Source organism: Choloepus didactylus, chromosome 22, assembly GCF_015220235.1.
Source record: "Choloepus didactylus isolate mChoDid1 chromosome 22, mChoDid1.pri, whole genome shotgun sequence".
Lineage (NCBI taxonomy): Eukaryota > Metazoa > Chordata > Mammalia > Pilosa > Megalonychidae > Choloepus > Choloepus didactylus.
This window is the reverse complement of record NC_051328.1, coordinates 37,730,670-37,749,679: the sequence shown is the minus strand read 5'-3', so window position 1 is coordinate 37,749,679 and position 19,010 is coordinate 37,730,670.

The window sequence follows — 19,010 nt, the reverse complement described above, 5'->3', positions numbered from 1 at the left end:
AATAAATAAATAAGTTCCAGATAGATTAAAGAGCTAAATGTATACAATACATAAAAGTTTTTAAAGAGTGAGTAGTAGTTGATGTTGCTCAAAGTATCAAAACATCAAAGCCTCAAAGAAATGAAATCACAAGAAAAAAGGCATGTATTTGACTACACAAAAATGAAAGCTTTCTCATTTTTAAGAGTAACAAAATGGGAGAAATTATCCATAAAACCCCAAAATGTGTATGTGTATATATGTATTATACTTCAATTAAAAAATTTAAAATATTACAAAGTGATAATGTCTCAATAGAGTGCTTTTAATCAACAATAAAAATACTTATGCTAAATTTTAAAATTCCAAAAGTTGCAAAGAGCCAAATTACAAAAGAGATACAAATGTCCAAATACAATTGTTCAATTATTCAATTTACCCAATACAAAGTGCAAAATAAAATAAAGCAGCACTTCATTTTGCATCTTCTAACAATTATGCCCTAGGCTTTTAAAGTGGAGAGAAGCAATTACTCTTATTGACCAGTGGCAGGACAGTGATAGTTGAACGCCAATCGATATCCACTCTTCATGTACTATAATCCATTTTCCACACTGTATCCAGAGTGACCTTCTCAAAAGGCAAATATGACCACGCTGCTTCCTTATCTAAACTCTGCAAGAGCTGCCCATTGCTTCCAGAATAAAGATCCAAATCATGGCCTTTGATGGTCTGGTCCCTGCCTGCCCCTGAGTCTTATGTCCCAATGTCTGTCCTACATCAATAAGTGCCGTCCCCTCTGTAGTTCTCTGCACCCTCTCACCACAGCCTCTTCAAGTGTGATCCTTCTGCCTGATACATTTCTTCCTTCTCCCAATTCTTCCTAGGCCCTTGCTCAATCTTCACTTTCGAGGGGAAATGTCCCTAGACTCCCTGAGTAGGGGAGGAGCTCTTCTAGTCAAGGTTGTGGAGCTCTCCTTCCTGGCACATGTCACAGTTTTACATTTATTGGGCTGGTTATTTAATCAACATCTCTTTCCTTCCCTAGACCCTGAGCTCCCAGGGAGCAACCACTAGTCTCTCTGGGTTCATCTTTATACTCTGAGGACCAGGCCAATAGGAGGTGCTCAATAACTATTTACTGACAGAAGCAAATTGTCCAAGTTCTTCTTGACTTCTCTTAAAACAGCCTAAAGCCTCACCCCATGCTAAGAGGTGATCTGGTTCTCACCCAGTCATAGGGTTGAACAACAGTGAAATCACTGTCCTCCAATAATTCTTCATTAGACCATGTTGGTTCCCTTTCTATTCTATGCCCTCGCATTCCTGGAATTCAAGGGTGGATGCTATGTTTATCTCTCCTAAACCCCCTCCTGTTAAACTAATCCCATACTTTCTACCTTTTTCATGATCCCTTGGAATCCTGGTTTTGTCAAATTACAATTCCTATCACTCTTACTCTCATTTCCCCCACAATTAGTATGCTTTCAAATTACTGATAGAGTTGTATAATTACAGGGATGACTATAAGGATATCTATCTCTTCTTGACCCTTACTTTAAAAAACAGACCCAGGACAATCCGTTTGCATATCAATTCCTGTCACCTTCATAGCAACATTATGAAATGGGCATTTTCATCCCAGTCTTTAGTTATGGTAGACCTGGGGTTCTAAGGATCAGTTAAGTTGTCCAAGATCTCACAACATGCAAGTGGAAGGACAAGGATTTGAATTCAGGCCTCTCATCCCCCTAAGGCTCTTTACAAGACTTTTTATCATTTTTATATCTTTTCTTAGGCATAAAGTATATTGTAACTCTTACACGTAAACCTGAAAAACAGATAAAATCGGAATGGAGCTCTGCATAACACAGCTTAAAATTACTGCAGCATATCAGGCTGATTTTCACCACAGGTGGCAAAATCAGAGTCCTGGTGAACCCCTAGAAACCTCTATTAGATTCATAATATATTGCTCAATCACATGTTCTAGAATGGTCTACAATGATGGAAATGTTCTATTCTGGGCTGTCCAATATGATAGCCACTAGCCACTAGTGCTATTCAACATTAGAAAAGTGGCTAGAATAACTTGGAAACTGAATTTCTTAATTTTATTTTATTCAAATTATTTTAAACTTAAATAGACACACATGTTTAGTGACCACAATATCAGACAACACATTTCTAGAAATTATGAATTGGCCTTATTACACCAACCTATCCCATACTTGCTTATATTCTCCAAAACTGAATACATTAAGAATAAAATGTCAGCTCAGGCAATGAGGAAATCTTGAAAGAGAGTGCTCCCCTGTATTAGTCAGGGTTCTTCAGGGAAACAGAACCAGCAGGAGATTACAAATATGGATGAGATAGACATAGACATAGACGTAGATATGTAAGTATTATGAGATTTACTATATGAACTGGCTAACATGACCATGGGGATTGGCAAGTCCAAATTCTATAGAGCAGGCTGCAAGTTGGGAACTCAGATGGTTTTGATGAATTCCCCAGGAGAAGCACTGAAGTAGAGGTAGAAATTCTTCCGACTGCTGAAATCATTAGTTCTCCCTATAAGACCTTCAACAGATTGGATGAGACTCCTCTCCTTGATGAAGGCAATCTCCTTGGTTGATCGTAGATGTAATCAGGCATAGATGCAATTACACAATAATGATTTAAGTCCATGAAATACACTCACAGTAACAATCAGGTAATCAGGTCAGTGTTGCTTGACCATACAACTGGACACCAAGTTGACACATGAACTTAACCATCACAGTCCACCCTTTGTCAATGAGGCACCCATATACACCTCCTTAAATTATACTTAATTTCTAAATAAAAATAGTAACAGCTATATTTTTACCTAAAATAATTCAACTATCCTGTATACAAACAGAAATGCACTAACCCTTTTCCCAGAAGAGGATGCAGGTCCTTGGGTAATTATACTCTTTAACCTGATACCCTATAATTTAAATACTATGACATAAAGTTACTATAACTTATGTTATATGATAAGGGGATAGATTGTGAAGAAAACAAAGATATTTGTAACATATATAAACATATTTGTAACAATAGACATAGCTTATATTTATAATTACTTTCTTTCACCACCCATTCCATACTCCCTTTACCCTCAGCAAGCACCTGAGCTGGTGGTGTCTTGGTTCTTTGCCTGGTGGGGTGACCCAAACCTTCATTCCCAAAGGGTCTGAGCCATTAGTGGTCCTGCCTGGATTGGCTTGTTGCATTTTTCATTGACTTTAAATCACAGAGCATGGTAGTACCAAAAGACACCCCCAGTGGATTGCCTATATTCCAGGCAAATTCTTCTTTACCTCCATTGTGTCCCATTTCCCCTCGATAATCAGGATCAATCACCCCTGCCAAAAAAATAATTCCTTTCTTTTCCTGATGATTCGGAGGCATGAGGAGCCCAAAGTGGCCAGGTGGCAGTCTTAACTTCCAGTTCAATGGAATCATTGTTGTGTCTCCTGGTGGAAGCACTCCTCCTTTTGGAACTAAGACCTGTAGACCAGCATAGCTTAAAGTTATGGGTCAGGAAACAAAAAATTTTCCAGTAGATTGCTAGGGGTAATAGTGAGTGGTGCCACTCCCATTTCCATCCCTTGATTTTTGAACCCCTGAATCCCAGCTATGGGAGAAACAGTGCCATAGAGTGGACACAATTTTGAGATATACAGCCTTCTGGAGAACATTGGCTCAGTCTGCAGGGTATTCCCACCCAGTTGGCACCATATTTGATTTTTCAAAAGGCCATCCCATCATTCTATCAGTCCAGCATCTTCAGGATGATGAGGAATGTGTTTAAACCAATGAATTCCATGAGCACGTGCCCATCCCTTCACTTCATTGCAGTGAAGTGGGGTTCCTTGATCAGAAGCAATGCTGTGTGGAATACAGTGACAGAGGATAAGGCATTCTCTAAGTCCACGGATGGTAGTTTTGGCAGAAGCATTGTGTGCAGGGAAGGCAAATTGATATCTTGAGTATGTGTCTATTCCAGAAGAACAGAATTCTGCCCCTTTCTTGGTGGAAGTCAACCTCTTCAGGTGGAGGAGGGATGACTGTTCCTTTGGGATAGAATGGAGGTCAGGTGGCTGATTCCTCAGGGCAGACCACCACAGGTTTATCTGGCAAAGAACATTCAGCAGAATCTAGGGTTTCAGTGGCCCCAACATCATCAGTATCTGCTCCTATGTCCTGATTCCAATTGCAGGGTTCCATTCCTTCCCCATCAATGCCTTCACTTTAACAGCAGACACCTTGAGAGGTTGGGGATTCAATTTACAATGCAATTCAGCCACTCACACAATGAGACTCTGGGTCTGGTTTTTATAAATCTCAAGTCTGCAACTATAGGTAATAAGTTTCTTTCAAGCACACATAGAAACTTTCATGTTATGCATGTGGTCCTTGAACTGGGAATTTGAAGACTTTAAGTGAACCCTTCCTTTAACAACTGTACCCAGCATATTTAGGAACAACCAGCCAATATTGTCATACCTTTTAACTTCACAAATACACTATCACCCGGAGCCTTGCCTCTTATAAGCATTTGAGTAGCAGCATCCAATGGTGGTATTTTACGTATTTCTATCGCCAATTCTCACCATCAATTACATTATCAGTGCCATCTTGATCACTGGAAATAGGGTCATTAGTGGCTTTTAATCAAATCCTGTTAGAGAACCAATTACAAAACCCCCAGAACCAACTCAGAAGTCTCATCCTTAAAATTATGTTTCTCAAGAACCACTCCTGGTACCAAAGTCTTCATTTGTCAGGGTTCTACATGACAAAAGAACTGACAGTATATATATAATGAGATTTATTATATGAATTGGCTCATGCAACCAAGGGACTGGCAAGTCCAAATTCTGTAGGGCAGGCCACAATTTGGAAACTACAGTGAAGATCTGCTGAACTCATCAAGAGAGGAGGCTGGCTGAAGTAGAGATAGAAATTCTCCTTTCTGACTGCTAAAATCATCAATTCTTATTTTCAGGCCTTCAGCTGATTGGATGGGATGCCTCTCATTGCTGAAGGCAACCTCCTTTGTTGGTTGTAGATGTAATCAGTCATAGATGCAATCAACTGACTAATGATTTAAATCCATGAAATACACTCAAAGTAACAATCAGGTCAGTGCTTTTTTGAACAAACAATTGGACACCATAATCCAGCCAAGTTGAAACATGAACTTAGCCAACACATTCCCTAAAGGGTATGTGCACCCTATGTTTTCCATCCTCCCTGACAGTTATGTTGGGGCCATGTGACTGCATCTGGCTGAGGGACTCTGAGTGGAAATGACATGTTTCTTTATTAATTAAGACTTATTGTGCTGCTATATTCCTCTTTCTCCTTGGAGACCATGTTTACCTGATAGTATAAGTGTAAGATGTGAGAAGTAACTTTACCTGAGGGAGAAGTAAGCCTTTGTTTTCTTAACCCACTGAGATTAAAGGGTTAATTGTTACGGCAGCAGAGTGTTGCCTAGGCTGACTAATGAATGGTAACAAGGACAGCACTTAGAATTCTTGGCAAAATAAGAGCAACAAAGCAGCATCAAAAGCAGGATTCAGAAAGTTGAGAAGCCGGAGTTTCTAGAATAAGGTGAGTCATAAATTCCATCAGCAATAGCACTCATTTATGTGCCTTAACCTGCTGGAGAGAAGAGGCCTTTTTACAATAATCCTCCAAGTTAATAACATAAGATAATTAGAAATGGTAATCTCCATTCTGTTATCCTGCACTTTGCTCCTAAAGAAAAGTTTTCCCACCCCATGCAACATTTTGCCTCTTTCCTTGTAAAACAGGCTTAAGCCAATTATGTTATAGCAGTGTGGAGATTATAAAACCTGCATTAGCTATGATTCCCCAGGCAGCCGTGTGTCCCTGGAGCTGTCATGTAGAAATTTGTTTAATGCAACAGATGTGGACATTTGGTATCAGGGGTAATGTGGGAAATAGACATTTATAGCCATAGCTTGTCAGACGGGACTCCGTTTTGCTAGAGTCAGTTCCTGGCTGGGATGACAACTCTGCTAAACCCCGCCAATTCTCTGTTGTTCCTCCAGCTTAAAGAGTCAGCGGCAAGTTGGAGACCTTAAGCTAAGACCCACCACATCTTTTGCTATAAACTTGGCTTCATTCAATGAACATTTACAGAATGCCTTTTTCTCCCAGCTGTGTGAGCCAAGAGACATCCAGATATCCAGATGTCCACTGAGATCTCCCTGCCCTTCGAGGATTCAGGAAAATATGAATTGGAATTCCAAACTTCACAGCCTTGTGAGAGTCCCAAAGCTTTCAGGATAGCACACCACAGTGTGATGTGAGGAAGTGGGCGTGGGAGACAGGAGGCCGGGAATTGAATCCTGGCTTTGCTACATGCTAGCTCTGTGACGTGGGCAAGTTCATAGACCCTCTCTGTACCTCACTGTCGTGGACAGTGAGAGAGCGCTGCCTAAATCTCGTTGGATCCTTCAATGATTTGGTGGGCCCTGCTGTCTGCATGTTTTTTCTTCTTTCTCTCGTTCAGAAGATCACACTGGGATTTCCAGAACCACTTCTCCCAGACAAAACTAAAGAACCAGAAGTGCCTGGGAGCGACAAATATTCGAGGGCAGCTATAGGCAATGACTGTGCAGGAGAATCAAGGTCAAGTGACCTCGACTCCAGGTAGGACAAACTTGGCTTGTGACTGCCTCCGGCACAGGATCAGCTAAGGCTGCAGCTTCACTTGAAATCTCACCCTGCTGGGCTTCTTCCTTGCCCTTTTCTATTTCCCTCACTCCCATACAGATTTTCCCCATGGAACATTTTCTTTTTCTTTTAAATAAAATAATAAATCTTTTATTCTAGAATAGATTTAGGTTTATAGAAAAATAGCTAAAATAATAAGAGTTTCTAAATACTTCATACTCAGTTTCCCTATTATTAACATCTTACATGGGTATGATACATTTATCACAATTACTGAATCAATACTGATACACTATTATCTACTAAAATCCATACTTTCACATTTCTTTCATTTTTGCTTAATGTCCTTTTTTGTCCCAGGATCCCATCCCGGGTACCACATGATATTTAGTTCACCTTGTCTCCTTGGCTGTGACAGTTTCATAGACTCTCATTTTTTTGGTGATAGTTTCGAGGAGTATTAGTCAGGTATTTTGTAGACTGCCCCTCAACTGAGATTTGGCTGATATTTTTCCCATGGTTAGACAGGGGTTATGAGTTTTGGGGAGGAAGACCACAGACGAAAAGTGACCTTCTCATCACATCATGTCAAGGGTCCATGCCATCAGCATGACTTATCACAGTTGATGTTGACCTTGATAACCTGGCTGAGGTCATGCTTGTCCAATTGCTTCACTGTAAAGTTACTCTTTTCCCTCCTTTCCATACTGTACTCTTTGGAAGGAAGCCACCATGGGCAGCCCACACTTAAAGAGCAGAGAGTTAGGCTCCACTTCCTTGAGAGTGCAGTATCTACATAAATTATTTGGAACTCTTCTCCATGGGAGGTTTGTCCATTCTCTCCCATTTTATTCAATCATTTATAGCAGTATCGACCCATAGGTATTCATTTTATATTTGGGGCTATTCAATACTACTTTATATTTTTGCTCAATTATTTTTCAGATTTAGCTGTTATTCTTTCAGTTGGTTCCTATGTCCCTTCGACATACCCCCATAATAGTGAGAAATTTTTTAGCACTTCTTTACTTTCTGGGACTAAAAGGTGCCCCAAGTTCATCCTGTGTATTGCCTATCACAGTCAAACAGTCAGCTAATTCTCCAAATACACCCGGTTCCTTTTATTGGAGAATGACCTTATAAATCAAGATTTGGGTGCCATTTGTGCTCATTGCTTCTGGGCTGTCATTGTTTCTAGGCCCTCTCACCTAACAGAGAAAGGAAATATATGTGTGTATTCTACCTATGCACATACATGTACAGAAATATTCCTATAAGTATCCATCTGTATCTATATTAAGCTAATCATGAGCTCAGCATGAACTGTCTCCAACTGTATTCCAGTACTACATGGATCATTAATTCTAGCTTTCTCCTCTTGCTTGTTTATAATTTCCATGCCAGCAGTGAGAAACCTGCCTCCCACCATCAGTATCCATTTACTTAATTGTTCATTTCCTGTATATATGTGTAGTGGTTTCAGAGTTGTTAAACTGGACCCCTGTGGGAAACAATTTTGTCACATTAGAGTACAGTGCTCATGTAGGGTTCTTTTGTCTTTAGTGATACTCATTTCCAAAGAAATGGAGTCCAAGGGCTCCACTCATTGCCAAAGTTACTTCAGTCAGCACCTTTTCTTCCCATCCCCTTCAGTGAAGCTGTTTCATACATTTGTAATACAGTTAGTTATTCTTTTCTCACATTCTGCATTCCATCCTGGCATCCCCCAACCTCCCCAATTATTATTTTTTTTAACTTTCATACTTTAAGCTTACAGTTTTGAGGCTGTGAAAACATCCAAATCAAGGCATCATCAGGGTGATGCTTTCTTCCTGATGACTGGCTGCCAGCAATCCTTGGCTCCTCTGTCACATGGCAAGGAACATAGCAGCATCTGCTGGTCTCTCCCTTCTCTTCCAAGTTTCATTGTTTTCAGCTTCTTGTTTCCATGGCTTTCTCTCGCCCTCTCTCTGTATTCATTCTGTTTATTAAGGACTCCAGTAAAAGGATTAAGACCCATCCTGATTGAGGTAGGTCACACCCTAACTGAATAATCTCATCAAAAAGCCCCACTAATGATGGGTTCACACCCACAGGAATGGATTAGATTTAACAACATGCTTTTTACTTAAGTACTTCATTTTTTGGTGCTATTGTAAATGATATTGTAATTTAAATTTCTCTTTCCAATTGTTCTTTCCTAATGTATAGGGAAGCAACTGACGTTTGTATATTGAACTTATAGCCTATGAGTTTGCTACACTCACTTGCTTATTAGCTCCAGGAGATTCTGGGTTTTTGTTGTTGTTGTTGTTGTTGTCTGTTTGTTTTTGTTGGTTTTGTAGGTTCTTTGGGAATTTCTACATAGACAATCATGTCATCTTTGAATAAAGATAGTTTTATTTCTTCCTCTCCTACCTGTATACTTTTTATTTCTTTTTCTTGTCTTATTGCATTAACTAGGACTTCCAGTATAATGTTGAATAGAAGTGGAATGAGAGGACATCCTTACCTTTATTCTTATATGAAAAGAAAAATGTCCAGTTTCTCACCATTAAGCATGATGTTAGTTGCAGGGTTTTTTCATTCTTTACCAAGACAAAGAAGTTTCCTTCTATTACTTATTTGCTGATTTTTTAAAATCATGAATGGTTATTGAGTTTTATCTAATGCTTTTCCTGTTTCAGTGTACATGATCATATCATTTTGCTTCTCTAGCCTGTCAATATGATAAATTTTGTTGATTAATTTTTGACTGTTGAGCCAGGCTTGCATACATAGTATAAATCTCTGATTGTAGGGTAAAAAAATTTTTATCAATTTTTGATTTGATTTGGTAATATTTCTTGAGGATTTTTGTGTCTATGTTTATGAGAGACATTGGCCTGTAGTTGTCCTTTCCTATGAATGTTTTTACCTGGTTTGGGTATTTGTGTAGTGCTTCGGTTGGCTAAAGCTGTCAGAATGCAATATACAAGAAAAGGATTGGGTTTTACAATGGGGGGTTATGAGCTCACAAAATTAGAGTTCTAAGGCCACGAAAATGTCCCAATTAAGGCATCAACAGGAGAATACCTTCTGTGAAGAAAGGCTGATGGCATCCAGGGTTCCTTTGTCACATGGGAAGGCACACAGCTGGCTCTGCTACTCCTTCTCTCCTGGGTTTAGCTTCTGGTTTCAGAGTCTTTCTCCAAAATGTCTCTGGGCTTCTGTCTTAGCTTCTCCTGTGGATCCTTCTTGTTTCTCACGGGGCATTGTCTTTCTCTCTTAGCTTCTCTAAACTCTCTCCAAAATGTTCCTGCCTTTTATACTCTCATAGAGGACTCCAGCAAGGGGATTGAATGGGCAGAGTCACAGCTCCTTGGAAACAACCTAATCAAAATGTCCCACCCATGATAGTTCTTCCCTCACAAGATGAGATTAAAAGAACATAGGCTTTTCTGGGGTACACAATAGATTCAAACCAGCACAGGTAGTGATGGCTTCATAGAATGAATTAGGGAATATTCCCTCTGCTTTGATTTTCTGGAAGAGATTGTAGAGAATTGGTAACACTTTTTAAATAAAACATATGAATCCATGTCTCAGAATCTTCTTCTGCGGAACACAACCCAAGACCTCACTGCCTCATTTATAAAATAGTGATAATTATATCCCCTTCCTCATAGGGCGTTATGAGATTATGGGAGTCAATGGTGCAGATTCTCTGGCTAACCCAGATCCCTTTACCAGGCAAGTGCATCCATATTCCACTTGCCATGAGCCCTAGTTGCTAACAGCTCATAGATTCTCCCCTTCTCCAGAAAAGTGGCCTTGGAGAACAAGAACTGCCTCATCTGGAAGGGTACATCACACCCCATGGGCAGCCCACAGCCAAAGGCTGGCTGATGTGGGGTGGGGGTGTAGAGGCCAATCCCCTTGTCTCAAGTAAGGGGACAACCTGGTAAGACACTTTATGCATCAAGGGCCCTGTGGATCAGACAAAGGCTGGACTTTACCTGAGACCACATCCTTGCTCAGCCTTTTTTCCCTCCCTATCATGTTCTCCTTTCTCCCTCACAGGTTTATTACTGAGCACAATCTCTCAATAAAGTACATGTACCTGACTTCCTGATCAGAGTTAGCCTCAGGGGAAGCAGACCTATGGCATTTGGCAAATAGGAGTGGTCTTGGGAAAAAATGAGATTCTGCTGTTGGCTCATTTCCCAGCTGGCTGGCAATGAAGATTCCCATCACTAGTGCTACGTAGAGTGCTGATGGTCCCTCAAGTGTGGGCACAGTGCAATTGCTAAGACTTTTACCCACGGCGAATTGGAGTGAGATACAGGTGGGAGTTGATGCACTGACTCATACACTATCTCTGGTGATTGAAAAGCATTGGGAGTGGGTGATGATAGTGATTATAAGGTCTGTGGAACTGGGTGACATTGCTGAATACCGCTTATGGATAGAAAATGATTTTTTTTTAATCCAGGAAAAATACATCCCAGAAAATAATGGCAGGCATCCCTGTGATTCTCATCCTGATTCCACAATATTCTATGAAATCACACCATCTACACCTAAGAAGGTTTCCCCTAATGACCCTCTGGCCTGTGTATGTACAATATCAAAAATTCTACCTATTCAGTCAATCATAGTAAAACAGAAAATCAACTTTATGGATACCTAAACAAAGAGGAGATTGAGGAATCTTTGATTTTACACCGTGTGGGTTTTGTCAAAGAGATATTTCCTTTGTCACAGATCTCACAGCTTTTCCCAATTCAATTAATTGGAACCTCACAGAAAAGTAAATGCTGCAAAATAAAAGGCTCAAACATCTGGGACCCCAAGCACAATCCAGTGGAAAGCACTAATATGATACAGTCACAGCTTGTAGATGGGAATTTTAAGAGTCTTTATTTCTGTGAGCCACTGTTCAGAGACAGTGTGGCTTCTTTTTACAGCTAGTGTGCAAAGCAGACTTAGATGGTGTTTTTTCTTAGAGTGCAACTTTGTGAGACATCATCTCTAATGCATTCGTGCAATCAAAAAATGATTCCCAGACGCCTCTTTCGTGTCAGGTGCCATGTCAGCATACAACAGTGAACAGAAGAGACAAAGGCCATCCCTGTCCTCATAGAGATTTGGGTTTAACTCCATTTAAAAACCTCATGGCCCAGCAGGAGAGGGTCATGGAGAGCAGGCAACTTGGACAGGACATGTGACCTTCAGTCAAGGGACACAGCCTGCGTGACACGACCTCACCCTCTCTCCTCCCTCCATCTCCTGCTGAAGCTCTCTTTTGTCCGGCACAGCCAGAAGCCAGGAGCCAGGGAGCCCTGTTGAAGCAGTCCCTAGAGATGAGCCTCTGGGAGCACTGAGCTGGGAGGAGAAGGGGCAGAGGGGACCTGGAGGGTCCATGGAGATTCTCAGCACACAGGAGAAACCATCATCTCAGCACACGACTCTCCTGTGGTCCCACAGGATCCAGGATAGTCTCACGGCACCCCTGTATTAGTTCCTCTCATTTCATTCTGAACCAAATAATCTGTCCTAATCTATATGTATAATTTTCTTTGTCTTCCATATAGGAGTACAGCTGCTTAATATATAATGCTTACCCCCCTCTCCTTCTATGTGACCTATTTCTTTGGAGCAAATTACTCCCTTGAAGGACTCTGGAATTCCTCAAGCATCATATTTAGCCTCTGGCCTGAAAGTATTGATGGAGAGAAAACCTGTAAAATCCCAATATGACTGCCAATTTGTGTTCAGAACAGCTTTCAGATGAGAGCTCGTGACCGTGTTGAAGAAAAGGCAAGGTGAAAATAGTCAATATAACCCTAAAGGATAATGGTGTCTTATCTGAAATCCGAATTGTTACTATTAAATGCTCACTTGGTACCACCAGGGAAAGGGCTTCCCAGCATAGGATGTCCTGGAGAGCAATGGGGTCTAACACTGCAGATAATGTTGACGACAACCCCGACGTCAGTGATATCAATAGCAGTAATAACATTGGTGCCTACAAAGTGAATGAAACAACACTCATCCCTTTATACGTATAACTCTATGGTATCAAGCATATCAATTTTATACATACGATCTCATTGAATACGCTATTGATCTCGCTAATTTTAATTTATATATATTATCTCCGGTAATACTCAAATTGATACTATTACCCCATCATTTTTATGCATACTATTTTTATGTATAGTATTTTATACATTAGGATATGTTTTTTTATTTACTATGGAAAATTATATCATCCCAGCATTTTTATGCATATAATTTCATATATTTTTATACATTTTGTCTCCTTTAATATTCAAATTAAATTATTATTCTGGGATTGTTATACTTCTCATTTTATACATAATTATAACTTTTTATCTCATTTAATACTCAAATTCATATTATTATCCCAGCTTTATAGAATAGGTCCTGATGCACAGGGAGTGTGGGTAAACACTCAGAAGCACGAAGTGTCAGTGGTGGAGCTAAGGCCTGTCTGACCCCACTGCTCTTCTCCTCTCATCACAGATAAAGTGCCTCCCTCCAACTGTCATAGATGATGTGTCCAAGTCCTCACCACATGCTGGACACTCTGCTGTCTGTGTGCATTTTTCCATCTGATCTTCACAATAACCCTATGAGGTAGGTTCTATTTTTACTCTCTATTTTGCAGATCACAAAAATGGTGCCGAGACAAGCTATAGTAATTAAGGGAGAATTCTCCTCTTCAGACATCTGCTGGGAATCTAATTTGGCTAAAAATAGAGGGTCTGACAAGTTGGCACGACTTTGAGGGCTATTTCATCTCCTCAGTGTCAATGAAGCAGTGAGGTGACCAATGACTGAGGACTTAGCCTGGGTTAAAGAAAGACTAGTTAGTGATGATGGGGTATCAGAAGGCCACAGAAAAATAATCCTGTTTTTCTGAGGTTCTTAATCATGAGTGAAGAGAAAAACCAGCAGTGACAAGTATGAACGCTATATTCTCAGAAATCAGATTCAGTTTTAAACTTGGCGTATCAGAGTTCTGTGGTTGTAATCAACAGAAAGTGACACCGGCTTCTTGAGCTGACAACAGCAATAACTACAAAGAATGATAAAATCTGAGTTGTCTACTTTATGCAACAAGAACATGAGCACAAAACTTGGTGGGCTTACAAGGGATGGGAGATCCTAGAGAATGACTGTAGTGATAAAATCCGCCAGTGGGAACGAAAAATGGGTGAAGCCAGGAAGGCAATACCGCGGCCCTCTGAGAGCATCAGGTCTTAAAAGCCCAAGTGCCCAAAGCAGAGAATATGGTCACAGAAAGAGCTGTGATACGCATGTTGCTCTGTTGGAATGCTTTGGGAAAAGGTAAAGCAAGAGTTGCTGTGGGCAATGGCCAAAGAAAGAAAACCAGGGACTGATAGCACATTTCCTAGGAAAGACGCAGAAGGGAACAGTAGTGGGTTGAATAGAGTCCCCACAAAAATTCATGTCTACCCCAAACCTCAGAATGTGACCTGATTTGGAACATGGGTCTTTACAGATGTAATTCAGGTGAGGATTGAAGATGAGCCCACACTGGATTGGGTGGACTCTAAATCCAAAGCGAGAGCCCTTTCTAGAGACAGAAAAGGAGAATGTGCAGAGAGAAGTCCATGTGAGGACAGAGACAGGGATTGGAGAGCCGTGTCTACAAGCCAAGGAACACCAAGAATTGCCAAATCAGCTCACCGGGAGGGAGGTGGGGGATGGATTCTCCCCGAGAGCCACCAGAACGAACCACCCCTGCCAATACCTTGGATTCAGACTTCTGGACTCCAGAACTGTGAGAGAATCAATCTCTGTTGATTCGAGTCACACAGTTTGTGATCATTTGTTATGGCAGTCCTCGGAAAACAATGCAGGAACTAACATTCATTGACGTTGGCTCTTAGGAGCTTGGGCTCTGTCTGGAGTCTGACTGAGCTGAATCCTGGTTTTGCCATAAACTAACCTAGTGATCCTGGGCAGGCTCTTCTGCCAGAAGTCCAAAGGGTTAACTTCCTCAACCTCTTCCTGTCTGTGTTCAAGCCATCCCTCTCTCAACGAGACACCCTGGTGACCCTGTGTAAATTGCTATCCCCACCTTCTCTGCTGACTCCGGCAATTTCAATCTCTCTTTTTCTGCTCTTCCTTTTATTTTTCCATAGCACTTACCATTTTCTAACAATGTTTTGTTATTATTATGTGTATTGTTTATTGTCTGCCGAATCCCACACATGCACTAGGTCAGGGGAGTTTGCTTTTTTCAAAGAAGTATCACAATTGCCTAGAACAGTACCTGGCACACAATAGTGCTTCATAAATCTTGCAGAGTGAATGAATGAAGTTCCTTAAACTCTCTGTGTCTCATCTGTAAGATGGGGACAATGTTCTCCGGGATTAAATGAGATGATACATGTAAAACGTTTAGTGCAGCACCTGGCAAAAGCACCCAGTAAGTGTAAGCAATTACAGAACTTTTTACGCCCACTAATTATCTCATTGGATACTCAAGCTAATTAAAAAATAATACGTTGCAGATGAAGGAACTAGAGATAAAGTCAGCGGTTAGCTTGATCTAACATCATGGAGTTTCCATATGTGGAAATGGTATAAAGAGGAGAAGCAAAGGAGGTCACTCCCAATTTTGATCCAGCCTTTTCCAGCAAAGGACAGTTAGCCCCAGCCTCACTACTACCACAGAATGTTTCCAGAGATAGAATTCCAAAGCAATGGTCAAATATATGTCCAGTGAGCACTTGTTTCCTAATGCGGGAATCACTAGAAATGATGTTGGGATCAGCAAGTGTCCCCGAGCTTCAGATTGGCCGGCTCTCCCAAGCCTCGCACGTAAATAATGGAGGCCAACCAACGAGAGATCTGGAGGCTTGGACCAACCCCCCAGATGACAAAGCAGCCCACCCTGAAATCAGGAGCTAAACCAGCCACAGCTGGAGGATCTAAATGATCACATTCAGATCTGCAGGAAGAAAACCTTAATTGTACAGTGGGGCACTGTGCTCTGCAGGAGACCCCATTAAGAAGCCACACTGTCCCCTTCTAACTTGGAACACATTCTGTCCCATCCTGGTTGGGCAGGATTTACCACATTGTAAATTAATGAACTTGAGGTTGCTTGAAATGGTTTGGCTTAATAAATGGGTTGAAGGTATGGATGGTAATAAGACCTCCCTGAAACAATTAAAAAATAGCAAAACTGTATCCTGCAGCCGGCCCTTCCCTGACCACACGCTTTGTTCCGCAGAGCTGTGTGGCCGCCGGCCTTGGTAATGTTACTGGGACAATTGAGGACAGCTTAGGAAGAACACAATGGGTCTTGATTTCAAGGGCATAGAATAAGGCAGTGGATCAAGGCTTTAATCAATGGCTTTGCTCAAGGATCAGCAAACTCTTCCTGTAAAGGCCAGATCAGAAATATTTTAGACTTTGTGAGCCATATGGTCACTGTCATGATGACTCAACTCGGCCATTACGGCATGAAACCACCATAGACAATATGTAACCAAATGAGTGTGACTGGGTCCCAATAAACATTATTGCAGAAACAGGCTGCAGGTGGGATTTGGCCCATGGGCTGTAACTTGCCAAAGTCTGGCCTGAGGGTTGAGGGACTGAACCCCCAAGTGGACTGAACTGGTGAGATTCTCTATTGTTATGTTAGGAAGATAGGTTGACCAGATTAACAGATGGCACAAAACAGGAGAGAGATACCCAATAGGAGGGTCAGCTGAAGTTGTCAGCCCAAATTAATGCAATGTGCATTAATGCCTAAAAGGATATTGTGCTTTGATTAACACAACATCAATAACCACAACAAAACTAAGTTACATGCTACAAACACAGAAAAGGGAAAACTGGTTTGGTGGTAATTGCCCAAAAAATATCTGAGAATTGGGCATATGCTTCACTCATTATTCATTCACTAATCCACTCATCCATCCATTCATTCATTCCCTTGTTTAGTTTTGAAGATTAAGTCCTGACTATTTACTGGGAGTCCACTAGTGCTGAAGTGGTTTTGACAATAAATAAAACAGTCAGTGCATAAGGGCACATAATACAATCTATTGGACAGGGTGGATGCCCCTGATTTCATTCATTCATTCAATGAATTATTTCTTTCTTCAACAACTAAATACTGCAGCCAACAATGTGGCAAGTCCAGTGCATAGTTCCTTGCCTTTAAGGAACACAGACTGTAATCCTGGAGACACACATGTGTAAACAGAGAAATGTCAATACAGCATGGTATAGCTGTTTCAGAAATATGAGTCAAATGCTGAGAGAGCAGAGAGGATGAGAAAGCAAATTCACCCTGATGGAGTCCATGAAACCCTAAGATGTAAGCTGCTTTTAGAAAGTACTTTAGGAGTTTTACTTGTAGCTGTTGATATATTCTTTAAAGTCTGAGGGACTTTTGCACCCAGTTAGAAACCAACACAAATATTTGTACTTTGATTAATTCTCCATTTAATAAAATCATTTATTAGAACACACGAAAATTTTTTAAAACAATACTTTTTGAGAATGTAAATGTCGCTTTCAAATTTTAAATAACATTAAATAAAGTACATTTATGAATATAGTCTCTTAGTTCAGTTTTATCCAGAGGCTTTCCTTGACCAAGGTATGAGCATGACTTGTTTGGCACCTTTGGAGACATCAGTGTGGGAAAGAGGAACCAGTTCAAGAAAGGAGAGTTAGCCTGTAAGGGACGTGTTACCCCAGCCAGCTACCTCAGTGGGTGACTGAGGCTTAATGAATTTTCCTGGCCAAAGGGTGAGGGAGTTGGGGTATCTACACCCCAACACCTGTCAGTCAATGGGTAGGTGCTGACCCAGGTGGGGGTAGTTAATTTGTAGGCATCTCCATCCCATGCTCTGTGCACACGTGCGAGTGGGTTCTGGAAGCTGGAGCTCAGCTGGTTGACATAGATGCAGGGCAGCATTTCATTCATCTCTGTCCTTGTTCTTATAACTTTTTAGGATTATTTCTATGCAGATTTTACCTTTCCATGGTTTCTGGAATAATGTTTTGACAGCTTGGTTGCTGAAGTATTACAAGCCTGGGCAACACTCCACAGTCTGAGTAAGCTCCATGCAATACATCTTTAAGGTGCAGCTTTCTAGGTCCACCCTTCTCATGGGTTTTACTTTTTGGCAACTTAGCCCCCACCCCAAACTGTGTACCCTGAAACTCGTGTGACCAGTGCTATACCCCACCTCCCTTTAGGCTCTCATTTTAATTTATTGATCTTGTCTCAATGTTATTAAAAATGCACAAATTTCTATTCATATTTTATTATAATTTGTACAGCTTTCTAGAGGTTCTGTCTCCTAGGAGATGAGCAATTGGGCCTGTGTACTTAGCATGCCTCTTGAAGACTTGCAGCTAATTAATCATTTCGGAACACCGGGTTCGATTTTCCTACTTGGCCACTGTGCAGGACATCAGTGCTGCTCCCTCTTGCCCCAACTTTGAACAGAATCAACTTTTCATTATTTGTGGGATTACTTTGACTCATGCACAACTTGTTTCATTAATTCTGTCTTAATTACCCTGATAAAAGCAAGTACATTTTTCAATGTCTTATACAGACACATACTTGAAAAGAAAATCAAAATGTTTGTTTATATGAGAATTGGCATAGCTTTTTGACAACAGCAAGACTCTGGAGCCAAAAGAGCTGGATTCAAATTCCAGCTGCAGCCCTCACCAGCTGTGTGAGCTTGGACAGGTCGCTTTAACCTCTCCGGGTGTCTATTTCCTCGTTTGGGAAATGGGAATAACCAGCCCTACCTCACTTGGTTGCCGGTGGGATTACGTGAGTCCTTAGGCACTTGGCACTTAGCATGGTGTCTGGTACGCAGGATGTCCTACGCAGGCATTTGCTATTATTTCTACCATGATGATTACAAAGCAGCAAATCTCCCTTATTTATTAAAATCAACTGGAGCAATTAAAATCAATTGTCCCTATATCCCATCAGAGTCTCCCTTTCATATTAAACTATCTTTTACTTGATAATTAAATTTTCTCTACTGAAAACAAAACCTTTCACAGACTTCTCAATTAACCATAATTATTCTTATTATTTTCAATGCAGAAATTGCCACTGCTTGGCTGGCTCCTTTAAGCTGGGTTCTTTGTTCAGTGCACCCTGGTATTGAAGCAACTCACTCTTGCCTTCTGGCAACAATGGGGCATTCTGAGTCCACCCTGTCTTTTGCATCCCTAGAGATGTGGCATCA